General features: G+C 37.5%; 1 long non-coding RNA gene across 1 annotated transcript; it reads left to right on the top strand.

The window, feature by feature from the left end:
* The first annotated feature begins 3,651 nt into the window (after window positions 1-3,651).
* LOC146438484 (uncharacterized) lies at window positions 3,652-19,687 on the top strand. Its single transcript, XR_014851793.1, has 4 exons — window positions 3,652-3,758; window positions 12,461-12,606; window positions 12,693-12,800; window positions 14,922-19,687. It is a non-coding gene; the product is annotated as an uncharacterized LOC146438484 (long non-coding RNA).
* Window positions 19,688-20,417: the final 730 nt, after the last annotated feature.

The raw sequence follows: 20,417 nt of genomic DNA, 5'->3' as shown, positions 1-20,417 counted from the left end.
CTGAGGCTACTGTGGGGTATAGTTGCTTGTCAGACTGGCAGACTCATTGGGGCTGGGAGATAAAGATATTTGGGAAGAGATTTCTTGAGCTATGTCAACTAGATTTCAAAATTCTCAAATAAAGTTCACCCATATCAATACTATCTATATAGATTCTAATTTGCCTTTCAAAATTTCTCTAGAATTGAAGTTGCAAGAAGTAAAGTTGATCACTCCATGAGTTCTTCTTCCCCAGCCTTCAGACCATGATCCCAAACATCCAAACTAGCTAAAATACCTCATTTTCCATCAGCAGAGACAGAAGAACCTTGTTTCTGGGGCTGCTGGCAGTTTATGTCAGAAAAAACAATATTGGGTAATTATGATTCTAGAGTTAATCACAACAATGCCTACATTGGTTTGAAAACAGACCAGTGGAACATCACAAGGCAAGATTAAAATTAAAAGGAAAAATTAAAAATATAAGTTAAAAATAACACAAGGAAAAGCCCTGACAAAGTCAGATACAAGCTGACACCCTGTTAGGGTGGTGGTAGCAGTCCAAATGAAGTAGTTCAGTTGAAGCAGTGATCCTGTGGAAGGTCTGGTCTCCAGCTGAAGGTCCAGTGGTAGCTCTTGTCCTCTGGGAGCCCAGTAGACAGGGCTGACTTGGGCAGGTCCAAGGCCAGGTTATATCCAGGTGGGAATGCTTGGCTCCTCCCCCCTGGGTGGAGCATCTCACAATAGGATGAGATAAGTCCATGAGTCATGCAGTGGTTCTTGATGGCTCATTGTCTGTTATCAGGGGTGAGTCATAGCAGGAGATAACAGATAATGGCCTACAGCTGGTGGTAATAGAATACTAAATATATCTGTATTGTAACATAGGACAACGCTTTAAGCCAGAATGTGGAAAATTGTGAGCTTACAACTTTCTTCTTGTACTATGCCAAATATTTTTGATTGATAATTTTATCTTGACTAAGACATAGGTACTTTGCATGGATATCCTGCCTTTGATTTTTAGTGGGATCCTTGATAAAGCACTTATTTTCCATTGCCTCACTTCTTCAATGGGAAGAATTGTAGTTACTTACAAGGATATTGTAAAGGTCAATGGTATGAATTGTTTGGACAATGCTCTTAGGCACATGATGTGGCTCTTGGTGTGTCCTACACAGGGCCAGGAATTGGACTTGATGATCCTACTGGGTCACTTCCAACTCAGTGTATTCTGTGATGATAAGGCAGTGCTGAGAGGGACTGTCCAGTTGGCTGTGCAATAAATAATGGCTTTTTTTAGAATTGCTATTTACTTCAGTCCCTTTATTCAGTAGAATAGAAAAAATGTGTTCAGATTTTTTGCATGAAGGTACTAAGTTTAGAGAACTGTTTGCTATAGCAGCTTTTCAAAGCTAATGAGAAATACCTATGTAAGGGGGATTTTAATAAGCATTCTCTTGCTGAGTTCTACATTTTTGATTAATTTAAAATAAGTCATCCAGGTTTAATGTATCAAAAGACAGCTACATTCCAACTATGCTCTTGGATTTTTGCGTGGAGTCATGATTTTTATTTAGGTATGTGCATTTAAATCTCAAGGTCATAATACTTCTATTTAAGAGTCCATTTACATTTTCTGTGCTGTTCTTTTCTACATCACAAAGGTTTCTGGTTTGATTGCAACAAATCTGAAAACTGTAACAGACTAGAGAAATGGCCCTAATTCTTTAAGTAAAAGCCAGAATTAAAAGTTACATTAACTAGCTTAAAATAAGATAAATATTTCTGTCAGTAGTGATATATAAAAATGTTTTGTCTTTCTTATGTCAAGCTTGGATAGACTGTAAAATCAAGATTTTTTCCAAACAGCTGATAAGGTATAATCTACTCCTCTTTGTTAGAAGCAAACCTGTGTAGTCATAAGTTGCTAAGAGCCAGAAAATTATGTATAAGTTAGCAGACTTTGGAGGCTTTATGAAATATATCCTGTCCTATTTGATTATAATTAGAGAGACTACTTTACTTTTGTCAGTACATTGTTTTGTTGACAGAATGTAAAGCATGTAAAGGACTTCTAACCTTTCAAAATGGGCTTCTTCACAAGCAGAATAATCTTCTGGATAAAACCACTATTTAGGTTCCTGTTATGTGGCTATTTCACTCCCTTGGAGAAGATAGCAGGGTAGGTTGAATTATCTGGTAGACAATAGTCTGAATGACAGCTACTGTGTTAGTCCTCAGTGATGAATTCTGGAAGGTTGCTGGACATTTTAGAGTGAGCCAGAACATTTCTCAAGGTGTAAATTAAAAAAAAAAAAAAAAGTTACGCAATTAAAAAAACCAAAACCTACCAGCAGTATGAAAAAACATTGCTTAATTCTATATTCCTTGAGCTAAATGCTTGCTCTGGAATCATCCTATTTCCTCTGTAATAGCTAATCATACAGTAGCAACTAAATTGCATGTGTCTTTTACTTAACTTTGTAGAACACATAGGCAATTATGGGAACTAAGAAAGGTTATATTGGCCATCAGTCATTCTAGTTTTATACTTTATTCACCCTGTGGTGCCTTATAATTGTTTCTTAAATGACCTTATTATGTTTGTGCAACATGGAAAATAGCTTACTTCACCTGCTTAAAAGTTATTCAGATTCCATGTGTTTCTATTAATTAATTTTTATATGCAGACGGCTTAAATTACTTATTATAAACTGTACATCTGTGGGTTGCCTGCACTAATTGGTAAGCCAAATTATCTAACCAATTGGTTTTTCTGGCTGTGATGCCATGGAGTTTATTTATGTCTGTGCACTGACTTTGCCTCTGGTGGGCCTGCACACACCGTAGTGCCTCAGGCATTTTGGTTTGTCTTGGAGCCTTTGGAAGAAGAAAGCAGTGCAGACCATGTGCATCTGGCTTCAGTTTCTGCATATTTCCTCACCACAGACCTTCTGTTTTGCTCATGCTTGCTCAGGATCAAAACTTCTTTCAGATCCATATCTGACCGGGTGAGCTGAATCCTGCTAAGTAAAAATATCCTAAATAATGGTGGCAATGGGACTTTTTTGTCTCTAAAGTATATAACCTATATTTCAACTCTCTTTAGCTGAGTAGATGGTATCCAGTAACATCAGTATGACGTGCTTTAAATATTTTTCTGGTGTTACTCCAGTAGTTGAGAAAGATTGATTCTGTGAAAAGGCAGTGGATTCCATGTCAAGAACTGGGGGTCTGAAGTCATTTAAGCAGAGTACTTTATCTCCTAAGCGTCCTCCCCAGCCTTCCTGATGCCACCAGTTAGTAGGAGAAGCCATTCTTTGGTGGGAGTGATAAGCTGAAAACCACTGATCACATTATGCTCTGTAACTCAAGGTAATTAATGAATGTACAACTAAGTACAATATCTTCAAGGTATATCTACTAGGAGTAGGGAATGCTCATCAGTTTTCTGAGTCAATCGATAGATGCAGGATGGTGCTTTTTTTTTTTTTTTTTTTTTTTTTTTTGTGTGTGTGTGGAAGGATTTATTTCCTGGAGGATAATTCTATATCTCTTTTGTGACTGAGAGCTTGGGGCTTCCTGCTGTTAATTTTCAAGTTAATCTTAACCTCTAGTAACAGACAATATATTGCTTCTGGGATGCCTGATCAGGAAAGCAACCTTTGCCTTCTCTCTCTCCCCAGGAATGAAGGGTTGTAACAGCAAGGAGAAAATAATCTTTCTTGTTATTGTACCAGTTTTAGCACTCGGAACATTAGCCCGAATTCAGCTTGGTGAGTATTACAGCTGTAATCATTGCTAGTCTATCACTGAAACTATAGATCTTGAAACTGAAACATGCTTGTAGATTCCAGCAAGGAATCTTTGTTGAAGCTGTCCTGCTATGCAGGGTTCAAGGTGCTGGAATCAGTGGCCTAGCCCTGTCAGTTTTCAGCTGTAAGGCAGAAAACATGCATCTACAGTTTTCCTATATTTTATCACTGTCTTTATAATGCAGAATACATAGGCAGATGTGCAAGGAGGAACTAGAACCCAGGAAGAGTTTGCAACAAATCCCATTTAGGGTTTGCATTCTTAAAAAATGAGAGAGACAAGAGGGAGGGGAAAAGAAAAAAAAAGAAAGGAAAAGAGAAAGAAAAAGGAGTAACTTCCCTTACATGTTGCTTGTTTGCTTAATGAAAAACACTGATAACATTATAAATTTTTCCTAGCCAGGGTTAAGACTTGCTTGAGATTTCACTGAAAAGACATTGGGCTCTACTGTAAACTCTACACCCAGTAAACTCTACTTTCAGATAGATATACCAGAGCTGTGTAACCACTGACAGAGATGTTTATGACAACAAGCAAGACTTGTTATAAACACTTTGGTGTTTATAACACCAAAGAGGTGTTTATCACCACAAGCAAGGTCTGATTCTACATACATTTTTTTTTTTTTCATTTCAGTGTTTATGATTGTTTTTAACATGGTGGGTTTTTGAATGGATGCTATTCCCAAGCACTGTACTTTCTAAGAATTATTATAACTGGGCTGGGACTCCAAATTTCACCTGTAGGACTGAACACCTGAAAATCAAACACATGGATGCTTGGTCCTTCCAGGATAAGGTTCTTTTCTAAACATGGTTTTGTTTTCTTTTGAAATGGAATTGCTATATAATTATTATAGTGTGGGGGTGGGTGATACCACCTCAGGAACTGCTGGGGAGCCAAGTGGTTCCAGTACAGCAGGGTTTCACTGGTGGGAAACATCCCAGTTGAAGTAACATTATAAGTCCCTCCCCAAATTATGTAAATCTCCCTGTCTGTAACCTAACCCCTGACTCCATCCCTCCCCTCTCCCCATTGGTTGTGGTGTTCCCCCTGCCTCCTCTCCCCTGACCCCAGGTGATCCCTATATCTAGGGACACCTGGGGCTTCTCTTCCTCTTTCACGCTGGAACCCTCCGGAATAAACATCTGGAACATCCAGCTGATTGAGCCTCTGGATTCTTTGTCTCTGGTAATGCATGAGCTATCCAGCTCTCTGGGTGAGTGAGAGTCTGTGCCTTACACCAGCTCGGGTGTGAGAAGGGCCTTTCTGTACAGCACCAGAGCAGTGCTGGCTGCAGTGATCTCTCGACAGCCTTAGAGACACTTTCGGTAAACAGAGAGGCCTGTTCCACCCCTCCTCAACCCACTGCATTATTATAATTATTATAAAATTATAGATAGAAAGGTAAGATAAAATAGAATATGTACAATATAATAAAATATGTTTTTGTATAGTAAGATCTCAATATATCACAGATTTAACACTGTCACTAGAAATATGGCATATGTCTTACTATTGAAGACAGGGGTCAGTAAACCAATGCATAATATTTTAAATGTTGCAATGTTTTTCATGCAGACTTTTTATTTCAGATCACAAAATGTACTTTTAGTTAAATGAGAATACAGAAATCAGAGTCTTTTTCCTTAAGAAAGAAAACTTCAAAAAAGAGATGAGAAAACAGAAACTTACTTTCAAAAAGGCATAATATATTTTCTGAACAATATACAGTACCTTATCTTAATTGAATAGGTTTATCCTGCAACCATTTATGGAATAGCAGAGTAGAGAATGAGGTAAAAACCTCAGACATAATCAGTTTTCTTAGTCTAATTTGCAATGCTTAGCAAATTAGATTCTGCAAGAAACAGTCAACCTTCGCCCTTTGCAGACTATTTATTATTTTCATTTTGAGATGAAAATACGGTAATTTCTTACTCTTTTGTTCATAGTCAAACTGTTGAACAGTGATCTGTTTAGCATAGACCCAGAAAAAATAAGAAGAAAAGAAAAACAAGTATAGATTTTGTTTTCTCAGAAGCCAGAAAATAGAGTGAAGCTGTACTACAAACACCAACTCAAAAGAAAATACAGGAGTGTTTAATCTGTTGAGAATCTGGTAAACAGTGAGTGAATACTCAAAGACAACAAAGAACATAGTTTCACATTCTTTTCTGTCAAAAAAAAAAAAAAAAAAAAAAGCCAGAATTGCCTGGTGTAACAAAAGAGGACATGGGGGCTCTGCTTACAACCCTGCCCATGAGACATTGGACCAGCAGTGCTCAGTCTACAAGAACACTTTTGTTCATCAGTCAGGAAGATGGTGACTTTGTCCAGAGTGTGGATAGGTGCTTCCCCACAGCTTTGCTCTGGGGCTCCTTTGCAGTATTACTCCCACTTCTCATACTGTTGTCCAGCCTTTGCTATGAATTCAGCATGAATAATATTTATTATTCAGCATGGGATTAACATCCCTCCACCACATTCCTTCCTATCACTGTCTTTCTCCAGTCATTTCATTACTATGATAAACCTAAAATTCTCCCTTGCAATCTAAATCAGACAATAAAATATTCAAATTATTTGCAGTTGCTGGTTTTTACTATTTATTAGTCTAGGATTCTGTTAAAAATCACAAATTCACTAGCTTGTGAGAAGCTGCTCACGCATTCACAAAATATGCTGCAGAGGCTAAAACAATTTTAAAAAGCCTGAAAAAGCATTCAGCTCTCCCCCAAACTTATTGTCTTTTTATCCTGTGGATTATTCTTTTTTTCCCCCCTTTGTCCGGTTGCCAATGCATTTTCCAAGTGACAGAGCTTCTAATATTTCTCTTAGAGGAGTAACAAGGTGAATAATTCCCTACTCAGAATGATTTTCCCTCCTGATATTTAGCAAAATAATCAAAACAAACACCCTTCTTAATTTTATCTCATTATTCTTCCTGGAGCTACAATCCCTTTTTGTCACTTGGAATAGTGCCTCTCCTTCTGCAATACCTTCCCATGAAAAATTTTTAGGTTATTATTGCTCTCCTTAGTTGTTGCTTAGCTAAGTGATATATGTTTGACAGACTGTAATTGCATGAGCCCCTGGGAAGTGAAACTGCCAAGTTGCACACAGCTCTGTTTGGGATACGTTTTACAAGGTGTGTCAAATGCAGCCAGATATAGTGCATAAACAAGAGAAGAAAAGCTCAAACTCTGGCTAAAAGAAAAGAGAAGGAGGGCTTTTTTTTTATTTTAGGCAAGTTATAAAAATCTCAGTTATTTTCTGAAGTTTTCTAAAGGTCACTAGTGGAAGCACACATGCACTGGAGCTGGACTCACAAGCACTTGTAGGTTCACTTGTAGGTTCACTTGTCCTTGTCCAGCTGCCACCCCTGCCCTGATCCTGTGCCCCTGACACTCCCTACAGGTCCCTCGCTCATGTGCTGGTCCTGTGTGAGCTTTGCTAGTGACCCCACACACCCCACACACTGATTTGGGGGAGATACAGAGCCTTGCCCCTGCCCAGAGCTGGCACCAGGCACACAGGCTGAGATCCATGGTCTCATCCCAGCTGCCAGGGTTGGATCCCTCACACTCCTCACTCTCGCCTGCCTCACCTGCTAGGAGCTGTTTTTGGGGGCACACACCATTCCTACTGAAGTGGCCAGGTTCAAGACCCCCACTCAATCCAGTGGGTGGAACAGAGACCCTGCTGGCTCCAGTGAGTAAGCAGGTCAGGCAAGGCTGTCCACACCTCCTTGTCCAAATCCCCACTCTTTTTACCTCAGAAATGGCACCTTAGTCCTTGCAGCATTCACATAGACACAGAAATGTCTTGAGTAACCATATTTCCCTCTTGTCAGTTATAATCACAGGCTGATCCTCTCCAAAATTGTGCTTGAAGTTTCTTAAACGTCCAACAATTATTACCTGTAGACTTCTGGTCTTTGCCATTGTCTTTATTATCTATTCTTTGTCTACCTTGTTTGTCTTTCTTTTTAACCCTTCCCCCTTCACTTACTATCTCCTTTTACATTGCAAAGGTCATTGATCAGATATCCTTGTATGTTCTTGCCTTTCACATACCCTTGCAGAAGTCAATACAGTGAATCCCAGAAAACGAAAATAAGGCATAGAAAGTGAGAGATCTGCAACGTGGGTGAAGTGAGAGACAAATATTTTAAGAGAAGGGGAAATGGTATTTTTAAAGCAGTACTCATAGGTACTCAAATATAATAAAAAAATGAAAACTAGCCTGCTCATCAAGTAGACTAAAAAAATGAAAGCTTGAAATTCTTGTAGCATAAGTACTTTTAAATACAATATTTGGGGTTATTATTTGCATACTAACATTATAGAAATTAGAAAGTTATCCATATTAGACATTGCATTCTGATTTTTTTTCCACAAGTCCCAGATGTGAAAAAAATTTCATCTGCCCAAATGTCATAATCTACAGCTCAGCTATTCATCCTGAGCTTCCTTGCTATCAGTGGGGAGAAATAGCAAGGCACTTCTTGGGTGCAGCATATCTCATCCTAAAATAGACTTCTAAAATAGATCAGAGGAACCAACCTTTAAAATTGCCTAATTCTCCTCATTGACTATGAAGTCAGCCTAGGGAGTTAGCTGAGATGTAGGTGTCTACATTCTACTCATATTAAATTAGGTGAGATGTATCCCACCCTTCATTTATTCTTCAAAGAATATAACTTGAGATTGTCACATAATGATATGATTATGAGAGATGGGGCTTCAAGAAAAGCATTATATATGACAAGAATGATGATGAGACTGTGAGAACTGTTAATAACACTTATGGACACAAGTGACCTGAAGATACCAGGGTCATACACATATGTATATGTATGTATATGTGTATATATATATGTATAAATATATATATAAAGTGCATATATGTATAATAATGTGCTATTAAAAAAAGCTTATTATGAGAGTGCAACAAAATAGTATATCAGATCTAGAGAAATGTGTTTGCTCTCTTTTCTGATTACTTCTCCATTGCTGCTTCAAAGTCCAACTGAAAAATCTATAGGGCAAAGAAGTAATTCAAAGAACTAGAAGGAAAAAAGAAATGACAGACAAGAATGAGGCAGAAAACAGAAGACAAGGGAAACAAGTGTCTTGCCATTCAGTGGACAGTATTTTCTGTCTACATGTAAGGAAGATTTCTGGGGACTAATACAATAGACCATTCCTAGCGTGCTGAAGTTGTCACTTGACCACTTCATTGTCTTTTATGTTTGGCTTTCTCCTGTCCAATATTTTTCTCTCTTCCATTTTCTTCCTGTCTATAACTCCTGTGTGCTTTCTAACACCATAATATTTAAAAGCTTCTGTCAGCCTGCCTGCCTTTCATGCCAATTGCTATTTTTTTTTTCCTCACTTCAACTAAGCTCATTGAGTTGCTTTGGAAAGAGCTCAGCCTCCTGTCCATACCTCTGGAGGCAGAGCAACAAAATGGAGGGAGCTGCAGAGAGGTGTCTGCCAGCAGCAAGGGAAGTCTGGCACAGTGGACCTTTACAAAACCCTCTATCATCGAAATGAGTAAGGCACAGGGCAGAGAAGAAGCAAAGCAATTCTTTTGTGATTGGCACAGAAACAATGAGTAGTGTGCCAGATATAACAATTAACCGGAAAAAAGAGTACTGACTGGAGGTTAGCTCTGTTAATTATCAGAATTGAAAATGAGTTGAATAGCCAAAGTGTGGAAAAGGGGAAGATACAGTGTCTAATACACCTGCTTTTCTTAATCCAGTCTCATTTGGGAACAAAAATGCTTTCTTTTCAGTCCAATACATATCAACAAGTAGGAGGAAGAGACTGATTTGATGACTGAAACTAAATTTGGGGGCAATGATTCTCACACAGCTGACATGAGAGTAGCTCTTTTCTTCAGATGCTGATTTTCTATGTCGTAGTGATGTCCCATGGTGCCCATGAAGTCTGGCTCCCCATTGTACAATCCTTTCATAAACATAGAAGAAGAAACAGTCTCAATGCCAAAGAGCTTGCTTTAAGCAAGTCTACTGAGGGAGATATTTTTTCCATAATGAGCACGTGTGTCTTTGTGCTGCTCAGGTTTGTGTTAAGTTACTAAATCATTCTCGCAGTCTCCTAGTTTCTCCTAGGTAACAGCATAGATTTTGGAAAGGAGCTCTGCCCTTCTTCAAAGTTATGCCACATCTGAAGTGTATCCAGATCTCCCTTAAGCATGAGGAGCTTAGGGATGAGTGTTTGTGTATTGAAGCAATAATGAATTCCAGCTGAGCGACCAGAGTCAGAGGATAATGGTGGAGACCAAAAAGCTTCAGTGCCATCCTGCATCATGGCAACAAGCTGAAGTAATGGGATATGGGGATGCTGGTGAGCAGAACTGAAGAGGTGCAAGCTAACAGAGACTATTCAAAATTAATGAGACATATCGGGGTAGAACCTGCTCAGTGGAGAGAGTATGACGAAGGAAAAGAATGAGTGGTTCAAAAAAGAAGGAATTAAAGATAGACACAGAGAAATATTGTTGGCAAGTGGAAATCCATTTAGAACGGTTTATTAAGAAGAAAGTGACTGGGAAATTCACATGGCTTTTTGGTACTCAGGAGGGATGGAGGGATATATGCAGCTTCCTTTTATTTTGTATGAGAATAATTTGATATCTGAGTTTATGTTTTTATCTCCATTCTCAAATCAACACTAACTACTTATGGAAACTAAAAAAAAAAACGTCTGTGGAATTTCACATTTCTGAAAATATGAGGATCTAAGAGGTTGTTAGCATACATTCTGAGGTATACAGAGATTTCTGAAGACTACTGGAGCAAATTCCTGATCATATTTTTCTTCAAAATGCTCATGAAAAGCTTTTTTTTATCACTGGCAAGAGGAAAATAGACTGAAGATGTGGCAAGTCTTATGCTATTTGGAATCATAACAACAGCTACTTTCTATAAAACATGAAAATATGTATAATATAGTAAAATAACTAAATTGAAAATGCATAAATATAAGGTTATATTTGGTATCTGTTATAAACTATTTACAGGATAATTCCCATTATTATTTTAAAACTTCTCAGTGAGTCTGAGATTCACCTACTGATTGAGTCAAATTTCAGTGTTCTTAAATACGTTAAAAAAGCAGTAGGATTTAGGTTCAGGAGAAAAAAAATCTTGATGATTACTTTTATGAAGCAATTGATTCTCTTCAGAATATAACTCTGTACATAAATTTTCATATGCCTGTTTTGAATTAAAACCGATGAGAAAAGAAAGCAGGTGAGAGTTGCAAACTGATAAATTGCTGACATTAGGAACATTTCCTTTATAAGGGAAAAAACAACAAAAACACCCCACATGCATTCACTGTCTGTAATACAGGATCAATCTGACTCCTTTCATGCTGTTGCACTTAATCCTATGCTGTAAATCCATGGAACAGTTGCTGTAGAACAAATACTGTTGCTGTAAGCCTGTATATTTCTTAGCAAGAACTGTACTGATTTAATGTAAAGGAAAAAAAAAAAAAAGAACACTCAGAGTCTGTGGCTTTACTCTGCCACAAAGCCCTTGAAAGGTCCCCTGCAAAATTTCTCAGTCCATTGTATGATATATTCCTTATTCCCTGAATAAAAGTGAATTGAAGTTATCATGGCTGATAAGGCATAACGCCTGCCTGCTCTTTTCTCTTCCTTCCTCCTCCTTGCCCAACTGCTGTCTCATATATAGAACTTTAATTCTAGCCCACAAATTAGATTTTCTTTTGACTAAGATGCCCAGAGTTCTTGCTTGTACGTTATAGCTGAATCTGAGAACCTCATGCAAACCCAAGCATTTTTGCATTGAGTCTTTTGCAGTATCACATCTCTTTCTGTACAAAAACAGACCCAAGTTCCCTGGATGTCAGTCAGAGGTTTTTCTCTTCTGCAGTGCTTTTCAAGCTTATTAAACACCTGAGTCCAAAAAGGTACTGATCTGTAGATTACTGCCTTACTCATAACATGGATACAGCAGTATTTTTCTGACCCAGGCTCCTCTTTTTCAGTTTGTATTTGCGGTCACTGTCCATGAAAGTCCCTGTCTCTTCCCATCACTGGAGGGCTACATTTTCTTTGATAAGCCATGCACCTCTGCACTTTTTGATAATCTGTAACACTAGGCAGTGAGGTGGGCATTAATAATACTTTGGTCTGTGAGCTCCCCCTTGGCAAGGTGGGAAGAGTGCCCTTTTAATAACCCCTAGCAAAAGCAGCTTGTGTGGAAATTTGTTGTACCTATCAGAAAAGAGAGTAATCTGAAGGTTACTTCTGTCATATCTATCAAATCACTCACAATCTACCTCAATTATCACAGCAATGCACAGCTGAGAGTTACTTTATCTTGCAGTGAAGAAAATGGGTACAGAGCACCAATAGAAATGAATAATCATGATTTTCACAAATGCAAAGCATAGAGCAGAATAGAAAATGATAATTTTTGACTCACTTTATATTTAAACAGAAGACATGAGTTCTAAAGCAGTGCAGACAGATATTTTTACCTTCCTTCCTCATACAAATTATCAAGAAACAGATTAAAGGTGATCCAGTACTCACTAGTTCATTCTCCTTCTTTGCATTTGAATATAAAATTGCTTTTTGTTTTTTTCTCTAGGTGCTGACAGATGCAGAAGAAAGACATCCTGTCTCTATTCTTGCACTCTTCACCACTGCCTCCGATCATAACTTCAGAGAATTCAAGACTGGATAACTGAAAGATACGATGCAGAGTTGGGAGCAAGAGGCCATCTTAACTGGCAGGTGCAATTTCTCTTTTTGTAAAAATAAGCTCATTAAGCTATAGCAATCTTCGCTCTGCTGTATAATAGCTATTAATGTTTACTTAGGAGCAAGGGAGACTGGGAAAATTGCATGAATAGCCAGGGTGGGAGCTACTAAATGTGTGAAGAACACCTATAGCCCAGGATGAGCCACAAGTTTGAAGGGTGGAAAAGGTATTTTTGAGAATTAAAATATATGCTGACTCTGTTCTTGGACTTTTCCCTGGTCATGCATATCACCTACTCTGAAAGGCAGGAGATTGAACAAAGTGTAGGAGGAAAATTCTGAATGTTTTTTGCACAGCTTTTCTTATCCAAGAAGCACAAATCTTTATACCCACAGAGATGGTTCTCAGGAGCTTTCAGCTGAGTGGGGAAACTGCCCTACCAGCAAGGAAAATGAGTTTATTTTATCAACAAAGGCAAAATCTATTAACATAGTTCCCAGTACATGCGTACTTGAGATTTTACTGTAGAATTTTAGTGGAAATGAGGCTTTGATCTATATTGGTTCACATAACCATGTACCAAACCATGATGAAACAAGTCTCGGTTCAAACCCAGAGAGGTGATTCCACCTCTGACTCCAGCATCTCCATCTCTAAAGAATTTTGTATGGGCTGCCTGACACCTGAAAAGATTCAGACTGGAGAGAAAATAAATTTTTAAGAATGCTGATGCAAATCCATTGTCTCTAGTGGGATCTGGCTGTTGTGTATCAGGTCTGGGAAGCTGTGTCATAGAGAGGAGAGATGAGCCCATCCCAACTGTGTTTTCACTGCATTACATACATGAAGACAAAGCACTGAACATGAGCTTGTTGTACTTCAAGCAAACTCACTTCTCCTGTACAAAGCATGTCAGACTAGTCAGATTTAACCTTTCATTGACATTCACCCTAGGATTCCCTCTTTTCATTATACTGCTGTATGTGCAACTAACTGGATTACTCATGTCCTCCTGGCAAGAATAGATTATTCTGCTTCTGTATGTGCATGATTCACATAACTCAGCACAGGAACAAAGGGTCTATGATTGCTAAGATGCAGAGGCACTGGTTCATCCTGAGTCCTGGCAACCTGCTAAAATATATATTCTTCACCAGTCAGTACATCACTGCTACTGTGGAGAAAAGCAGGTTGAATTCCTGTAAGAGGAATAAGAGCAGACAGTTCTGTGGAAAATACTGTACATCCTACAATGGTACATAGTCTTCCTGGCATTTTTAGGATAGCCTTGGCTGGAATATGTGTAGAGTACAATCTGAGTGTTTGTCACTGATCCCAAAGGACAGAGGTATGTGCAGATCTGCCTATATGACAGATCAAGGTATATACCTTATCATTTTCTTTTCCATTTTCCAGAGTTATCACATATTCAGGATTAGAGAAATTAAATCACTTTATTGTTAACCTCTATTTTAATAGTTATATATTTAAACATTGATGCAATAATTTTTATTAGGAGAGGCTGCTTATTTCTTTCATGAGGTCCACTTCATCTGGTGTTATGTTGTACTACATGAAAAGATCAAAATATTTTGTCCCTCTCCAAAGACAGTGTTAAAGTCATACATAAACACATCTAGGATGAATGTGAAATCTGGGCTGCCCTTTGGATGTTGCCTACATTTTTATATTGATCTGTCTGATTATTTTGCATTATTTGATCTTACAGAAAATAGGAAAACTCTAAATCTTGTCTGTGATCAAAGCTTTTAAACTAAAAAAAAAAATACTGAAAGTAGTGGAATTTCTGAATATAGAAAGCTTTTGAAACTGATTATATGTCTATTACTGAAAAAAGATTTAAAATGAAAAGGTCAACAGTATGTGTTTTTCTCCTAAAAGCATGAGCTCTCAACAGGTGTCAGTCTGATTTTACCAGTTTCTGTAATATAGTGGTAAAGCAATGAAAAGAATCAAGGTTTATTCCAAATAGCACTGTGTTGAATTCTATAATTAAAAAGTAAGATTAGGTTGTACTAGAGAAACATGTCTTTTCAGAATAGGGCTTTCTGTTAATTGCAAATGTATTCAAATTGTTCTCTAAAATAGAGCTGGATATAGAGCCCCAAATCACATTATGACCTGAAGCTACCTTGGAAGTGAAGAAATTATCCATCCTTTTCAGCTGTGAATAATTTCTATATTCAGTGCACCTGCACTTCTCTTTCTCTTTTTTAGGCATTTGAATAATGAATGAACAACAAGTAGTATTCTCATATGTAGTAGGAGAATAATTAGTAACATACCTTTCCACTAATTCTAGATTGCTATTTTTTACTCTTTTCAGTCTCCCTTTTTTACTGTTCCATTTGATGTCTGGAAGCTTTCATGAGCAAGAAAGAAGATTAAACCACAAATCACATTTAATTACTTTTTTTTGTAATCAGAGAATTATTTCTGCAGCAGAATTTTAGGGAATATTAAGTGAATATTTGCGTTTTGACAACATACAAACTTTGTTGTTCAGTTCACTCTACAGTCATAAAAAATTAAGTAAGGTTCTATACCAGTAAGCTTAAACCCAAATATAAGTAGCATATGCATATGATCTATAAACAGGAAAAAAATTGCTTGCCATTCATTGAGCAAAAGGTTTTTTCTTTCAGGAGCTGGATTTATAGTATGTGTGTGCTGAAATTCATCCCAGGTTACTAGTCAGTGCTGTGTGCTACAGCTTCGTTGTGCCCTCAGGTTATTGTGTTTCAGTAATAGAAGAATTGTTCCTTGGGTGTGCTGTATTGATGTTTGCAAAATGCTTTGAGTTTCTCTGAGATGGAAGCTGCTATGCCAGTATAAAGTCCAGACGATTTATGGATGATTAGACTTCAGACCTGGATTTACCAGAAGAATCTAAGACTGAATCTTGCTTGATAAAGTCTCCATTAATCTTGTGCTAACAGAGATACATATGCCCTCCAGTGTCTTGATTCATTAACATGATTTCCATAATGACATACCTGGAATGAAAAAGTTCACCTTTCTACTCAGTAAATGAGTTGGAACAAATGTAGAGAACATTGACCTTACAGAGAGGCTTCTGGGTGATTAAATTGTTGAAACCATGTCAGTAAGTGCATTAGCCACTACAGAAACTTCCCTGTGGTGCTAATGAAGGAGAGAGGATAAAGATCTCTGTAAACCAATTGTCCATGTGTTTCCATCTGGCTAAGACAGAAAGGGAAAATTAAAAGGAGTTTATCTAATCACAAGTCCTCACTTTTTTTCACCTCACTCTGCTGCTGTTGAACAAAACTAAAAAACAGTGCCGAGATTGTGAATAAAAAGGCTTTTCAGTCTTACACACACTCAGATATACTTAATTCATCTTCTGCATTGATTTTTCAGAGACCTGATCAGTGGAAATTCCAAGGTGTTATGGTGAAGGGAACATATAAAAGCTTGGCAGAAAGATAGGACCAGTAGTTTTCAAGTCTTTGAAAAAACTTTACCTTTCAACATATCTGTGCCAAATATCTTCCTGTAGATCTAGTAAAGGACAGAGGACTTTTAGGGGGAGTTAAAGAACATAGAAAGCAGAACAGCTTTTCACTGGCACTTTTAATACATTATCTTTTCTAAGCTTAGCTTCCTGTTTGCAGATCTACAGTTCTCTGCATAATTCAGTGCCCAGCAAGAAATTCTGCATGCCTGTGCACAGAATATTAAATTACACTCTAATACAAAAGGGAATCTGTCCCAGTGCACATGAAGACTGGGGTGTTTTCTATGCTGTACTGCTCTTTCTCAGCTCATAAGCCTGCAAAAATCATAGAAAGACATGGCAATAGCAAATTCACAGGTTCAGTCTTTTAAAAGCTCACAATGGATATAACAAAATGTTCATGAAAGAGTTCTAACAGAGGTTTTCCAAAATCGATTTTTCTTATTCTCTCTGACCACATCTCAGTCAGAACGATACCCTTGTGACCTACAAAATGTCTGAGAGAATAAAAATGCAGCAGCAGCCGAGCAAAGAGCAGAACTTTCCAAGTCAGGAAAAAAGGCAAAAAAGCAGGAGAAACAGGACAAAGCATCTGACTTAATCATATTCTACAATGTAACTTTGCTATGGCTGAAAAGTTTAAGTCTTCCTAATGCTAACATTTCTTTTCTGCCACATAACTTGCACTCTGCCAAATAATTAATCTTCTAGAAAATATATGCTTGTATGAGACATACTTGCATGACATAATTCATATAGTCCAAGATTATTGGCTACACCATGAAAAGCAGAACTAATGAGTCTTTTTTTCTTATAATTTGTGTCTTTTGTCTCTAACCTTTTCCAGCTGAGTTCTCTTTCATGTCATCCATGACATCCCTTACCAGCAAGAGACAGCAATGCTATACCTAGACTGGAACTGTGTGCTGATCAGCCAGCAAGGGTGCACTTGCTGACTCGCTAGAAAGCTGCTGCCAAATGGAGTGTACACGGGCTGAAATCTGTTTGTCTTTCTCTCAGCAGGACAGCAATTTATGCCCTACCCTTCTCTCTAACCGCTGATTTTCACAATACTTGAAGGAACATAATTATCTTCGATTATATATAGCTGAATACAGACAGTAGGGTTCAAATATTATGAAGAGCAGGGGAAGTACAGGCATATCTAGAGAGAGTTAAATGTGAGAGATCTCGTTTATGTTTGTAGTATCTCATTTATGACCTTTCAGAAAACCAGAAAAAAACCCCTCAACAACACAAAACCACTGTGACTATTAGCAGAGGGTAATCGTTTACAAAGCAACATAGGAAATGCAAATGATAGATTTCTAGTTTGAAAAAAGTGTTTTTATCAGAAAAAAAAAGGAGAAAGATTTGTATTTATCCATTTGCTGAAGTTGTTCTTATTTGAAGATTTGCTTCTTGGCTGTTGGCAGGATGATTTCTTTTAATTTCTCATGACTGCTTTACAGAGGGGATGATTAAGTTGTAGGTCTTGGATATAGGTGCTTCAGGAGCTTGAAGACTTAAAGACACTTAAAGGCTTTCCAATTCCTACCTCTACTGCTTCAAAATCACACAACTGGATGCTTTAGGATTATCCTTTTTATTGGAACAGGAAAATGCTGAATTATTTTGTCCCAGATCAGTTACTGGTACAATTTTACTGCAGAACTCCAAAGTTGTTATCCACATGGCCTGGATAACTTGTGTGCTATGGGGCACTGAAAGAAAATTGTGATTGTGACTGAGGACAACAAGCTCTTAAATGTACTTTACTGCTGAGCCCCTTGTACACAGAGATGCCTCTGCAGGAGATGTTCAAGTGGTATTAATTTAAACCTAATAATTTTAGCATTCTGCACAGGTAAAATGAAAGGAAATTCACCTATGTGTTTTGATTAATCCTGTTTATTAGACTTTACATTGCTGGGTAACTCCTGAAGTCCTTGCTTATGTGGAACTGTTGTTCATCTAATGGTGTCTGCTGTCATTCACTTGTCATGAGATCATCAAAACAATGCTTTGCAGAAGAAACCCCATGGTGGTTAACAAACCCAGTAAATAAAGCTCAAGTGGCCTGAAGGAAAGTGAAATAAAAAGATAAAAGATAAACATCTTCTGCATTTGGCCCTATAATCACAGTGTTCTGTCAAGCAAGAAATTAATCATTATGGCCAAACCAGTACAAATCAGTTCATTTAATGTTTCTTTCCCTTACCATTGACAAACAGTAATATTTAGGAAAGTGCATCTTAGTATGACCATTCCTAGCTATAGGCTAAGAATTATCTTTTCCATAAAAACTCTACATGATTTCTGGTTCAGAGGGTACATAGATGAAGCCCATAAAAATGCTGCTTCAAGCATAAGTGTCTGCTTTAGTAGTAAGCATCAGTGCAAATGAAAACTGCAAATAGACAGCTGGGAACAACAGCACAAAAATCACATGCTGTGTAGTTGTCCTCCACACTGTGTCTTTGGTTGGTTCATGTCATTTATGCTGTGCAACAGTCAAGAAATCACATACACAGAGAAACAAAAAAGAGCAGTTTTGTTGGCACCTAAATGATTTTTATTGCACAATTATGCACAAGTGAGGTGAAGCAATTAATTGCATTCTCTCCCAGTGCCTGTAGACCTACAGCAATAGGTTTCTTGTGAAATAGTCAAGATGGAATCAATACAACTTATGTCTTCAATGTATGTAGTTGAAAATATATTGTTTACTTTAGTGGTACTTTTGGAAGGGGAAAACTTTATTCAGGAAAAACAGCTGTACCCACTGTGCCTCAGAACACTGTCTGCCTTAATCAGGTACAGAGTTTTAGGAGGGAAGGAGAATCTGCTGAGAGCATGATAGCATGGGAGCTGCCAAGTTCTGAGGTGCTGGGAGGCCTCTCTGCAGTTTTAGACAGTACCTTCTGTCTGTCTGCATTACATGAGGAATAATTCCTTCAAAATACTTAATATTGAAAAGATTTAAAAATATGTCTATCTCTGCTCCAGGGCTTTTAGCTGTATGTTGAGCCTTTTTAAGATTCACCCAATGAGACTCTGTAATTAAATGCCAGCAAACTTTCCTAAGGGCAATAAAATCCAGCCGTCATCTTTTCAATATTTTCAAGTCCGTTGTGTGATTGAAATGAACTATCTTTTCTTGTGTGGAGAGAGACTTGTCTGTTTATAAATTGTGTGAAATCTAGTAAATCTGATAGTCATTACCAATAAATATTCATGTGTACAGCTAAAGTATTTGTGGAACTGGAAAGTGAAAACAATAAAGGATCTCACTGAAAAGGTGGGACTTCCCAGCACAAACGTACCTTCAGAGCATTTCTTAAATGGGTATACTGTTGTGATGTTGCTTGGTAAGAGTGTATGTGTCTGTCTTCCAGAGAAAAGGCAGAGAAGTAGAGAAAAAAGCATTTGAGAACAGTGAGAGCAAATATTAAGATGTTTTGTAAACGAACACCTAAGAAATATTTGACTATTACAGGTTCGCCTCCTACCTGAAATGGCCCTTGGGCTAACACTGAGGTCAAAAAAAGTCTTTTCTATACTGCTTGAAATGTATATAATTTCATAAAGGCTTCCATCATTGATCTTTTTACAAGAGATATGTAGTTCCTACATATACAAATTTGTTCCTGTGTAACACATCTATGACTGCATTAGACTATGAATTTCTCAGAAGGGGAGAACTTGCTCTGTGTTCTATGTCCAAAAGATCTGTGTTACAAGAAATTAAGTACTGAGGAGTTACACAACCAAGACATAAGAAACATAAAAACTATGGTTGTCTGAGCAGCCTTAATTGTGCTTAGCAATAAGATCACCAACGCATCTACTCTACAGCTAAGAATACACAAGGGAAAATGAATTTTAATGAAAAATATTGAACAATTTAATCTACAAGGTACCTATAACTTGTAAAATTTGAAAAGTATTTTATAGAAGCATTGTTCTGAAGAGATTGCCTTAAAGAACTTGCCTCATTTGGCTTCAGTGATCCTTATCTGTATCTTAATTGTTTTGCTTAACTTTGTAACATCTTTGTGGAGAAGTTTGTGATATTTCTATTTAATAATTTCTAGTGATTTACATAACATTCTTTACACTGCAAAACTCTTCTTTTGTAAAATATGACTGAAATTAAACAGCCAAGAGATTTTTTTTTAGAAAAATCATATGGGAGAGATGTCTGAAAACCATAAGCTGTTCAGCAAGTTGCTAAGCATTTGGTCCTGATCAATGTGTGATCCCCTTTAACATGGTTAATATCTCAACAGTTGTCTTTTTAACCTTACTTAAATAGTACAACTTTAATTCCAGAACATG

The sequence above is a fragment of the Lichenostomus cassidix genome, chromosome 4 (genome assembly GCF_008360975.1).
Source record: "Lichenostomus cassidix isolate B80296 chromosome 4, HeHo_3.0, whole genome shotgun sequence".
Classification (NCBI taxonomy): Eukaryota; Metazoa; Chordata; class Aves; order Passeriformes; family Meliphagidae; genus Lichenostomus; species Lichenostomus cassidix.
This window is presented reverse-complemented; position numbering and strand designations above follow the sequence as displayed.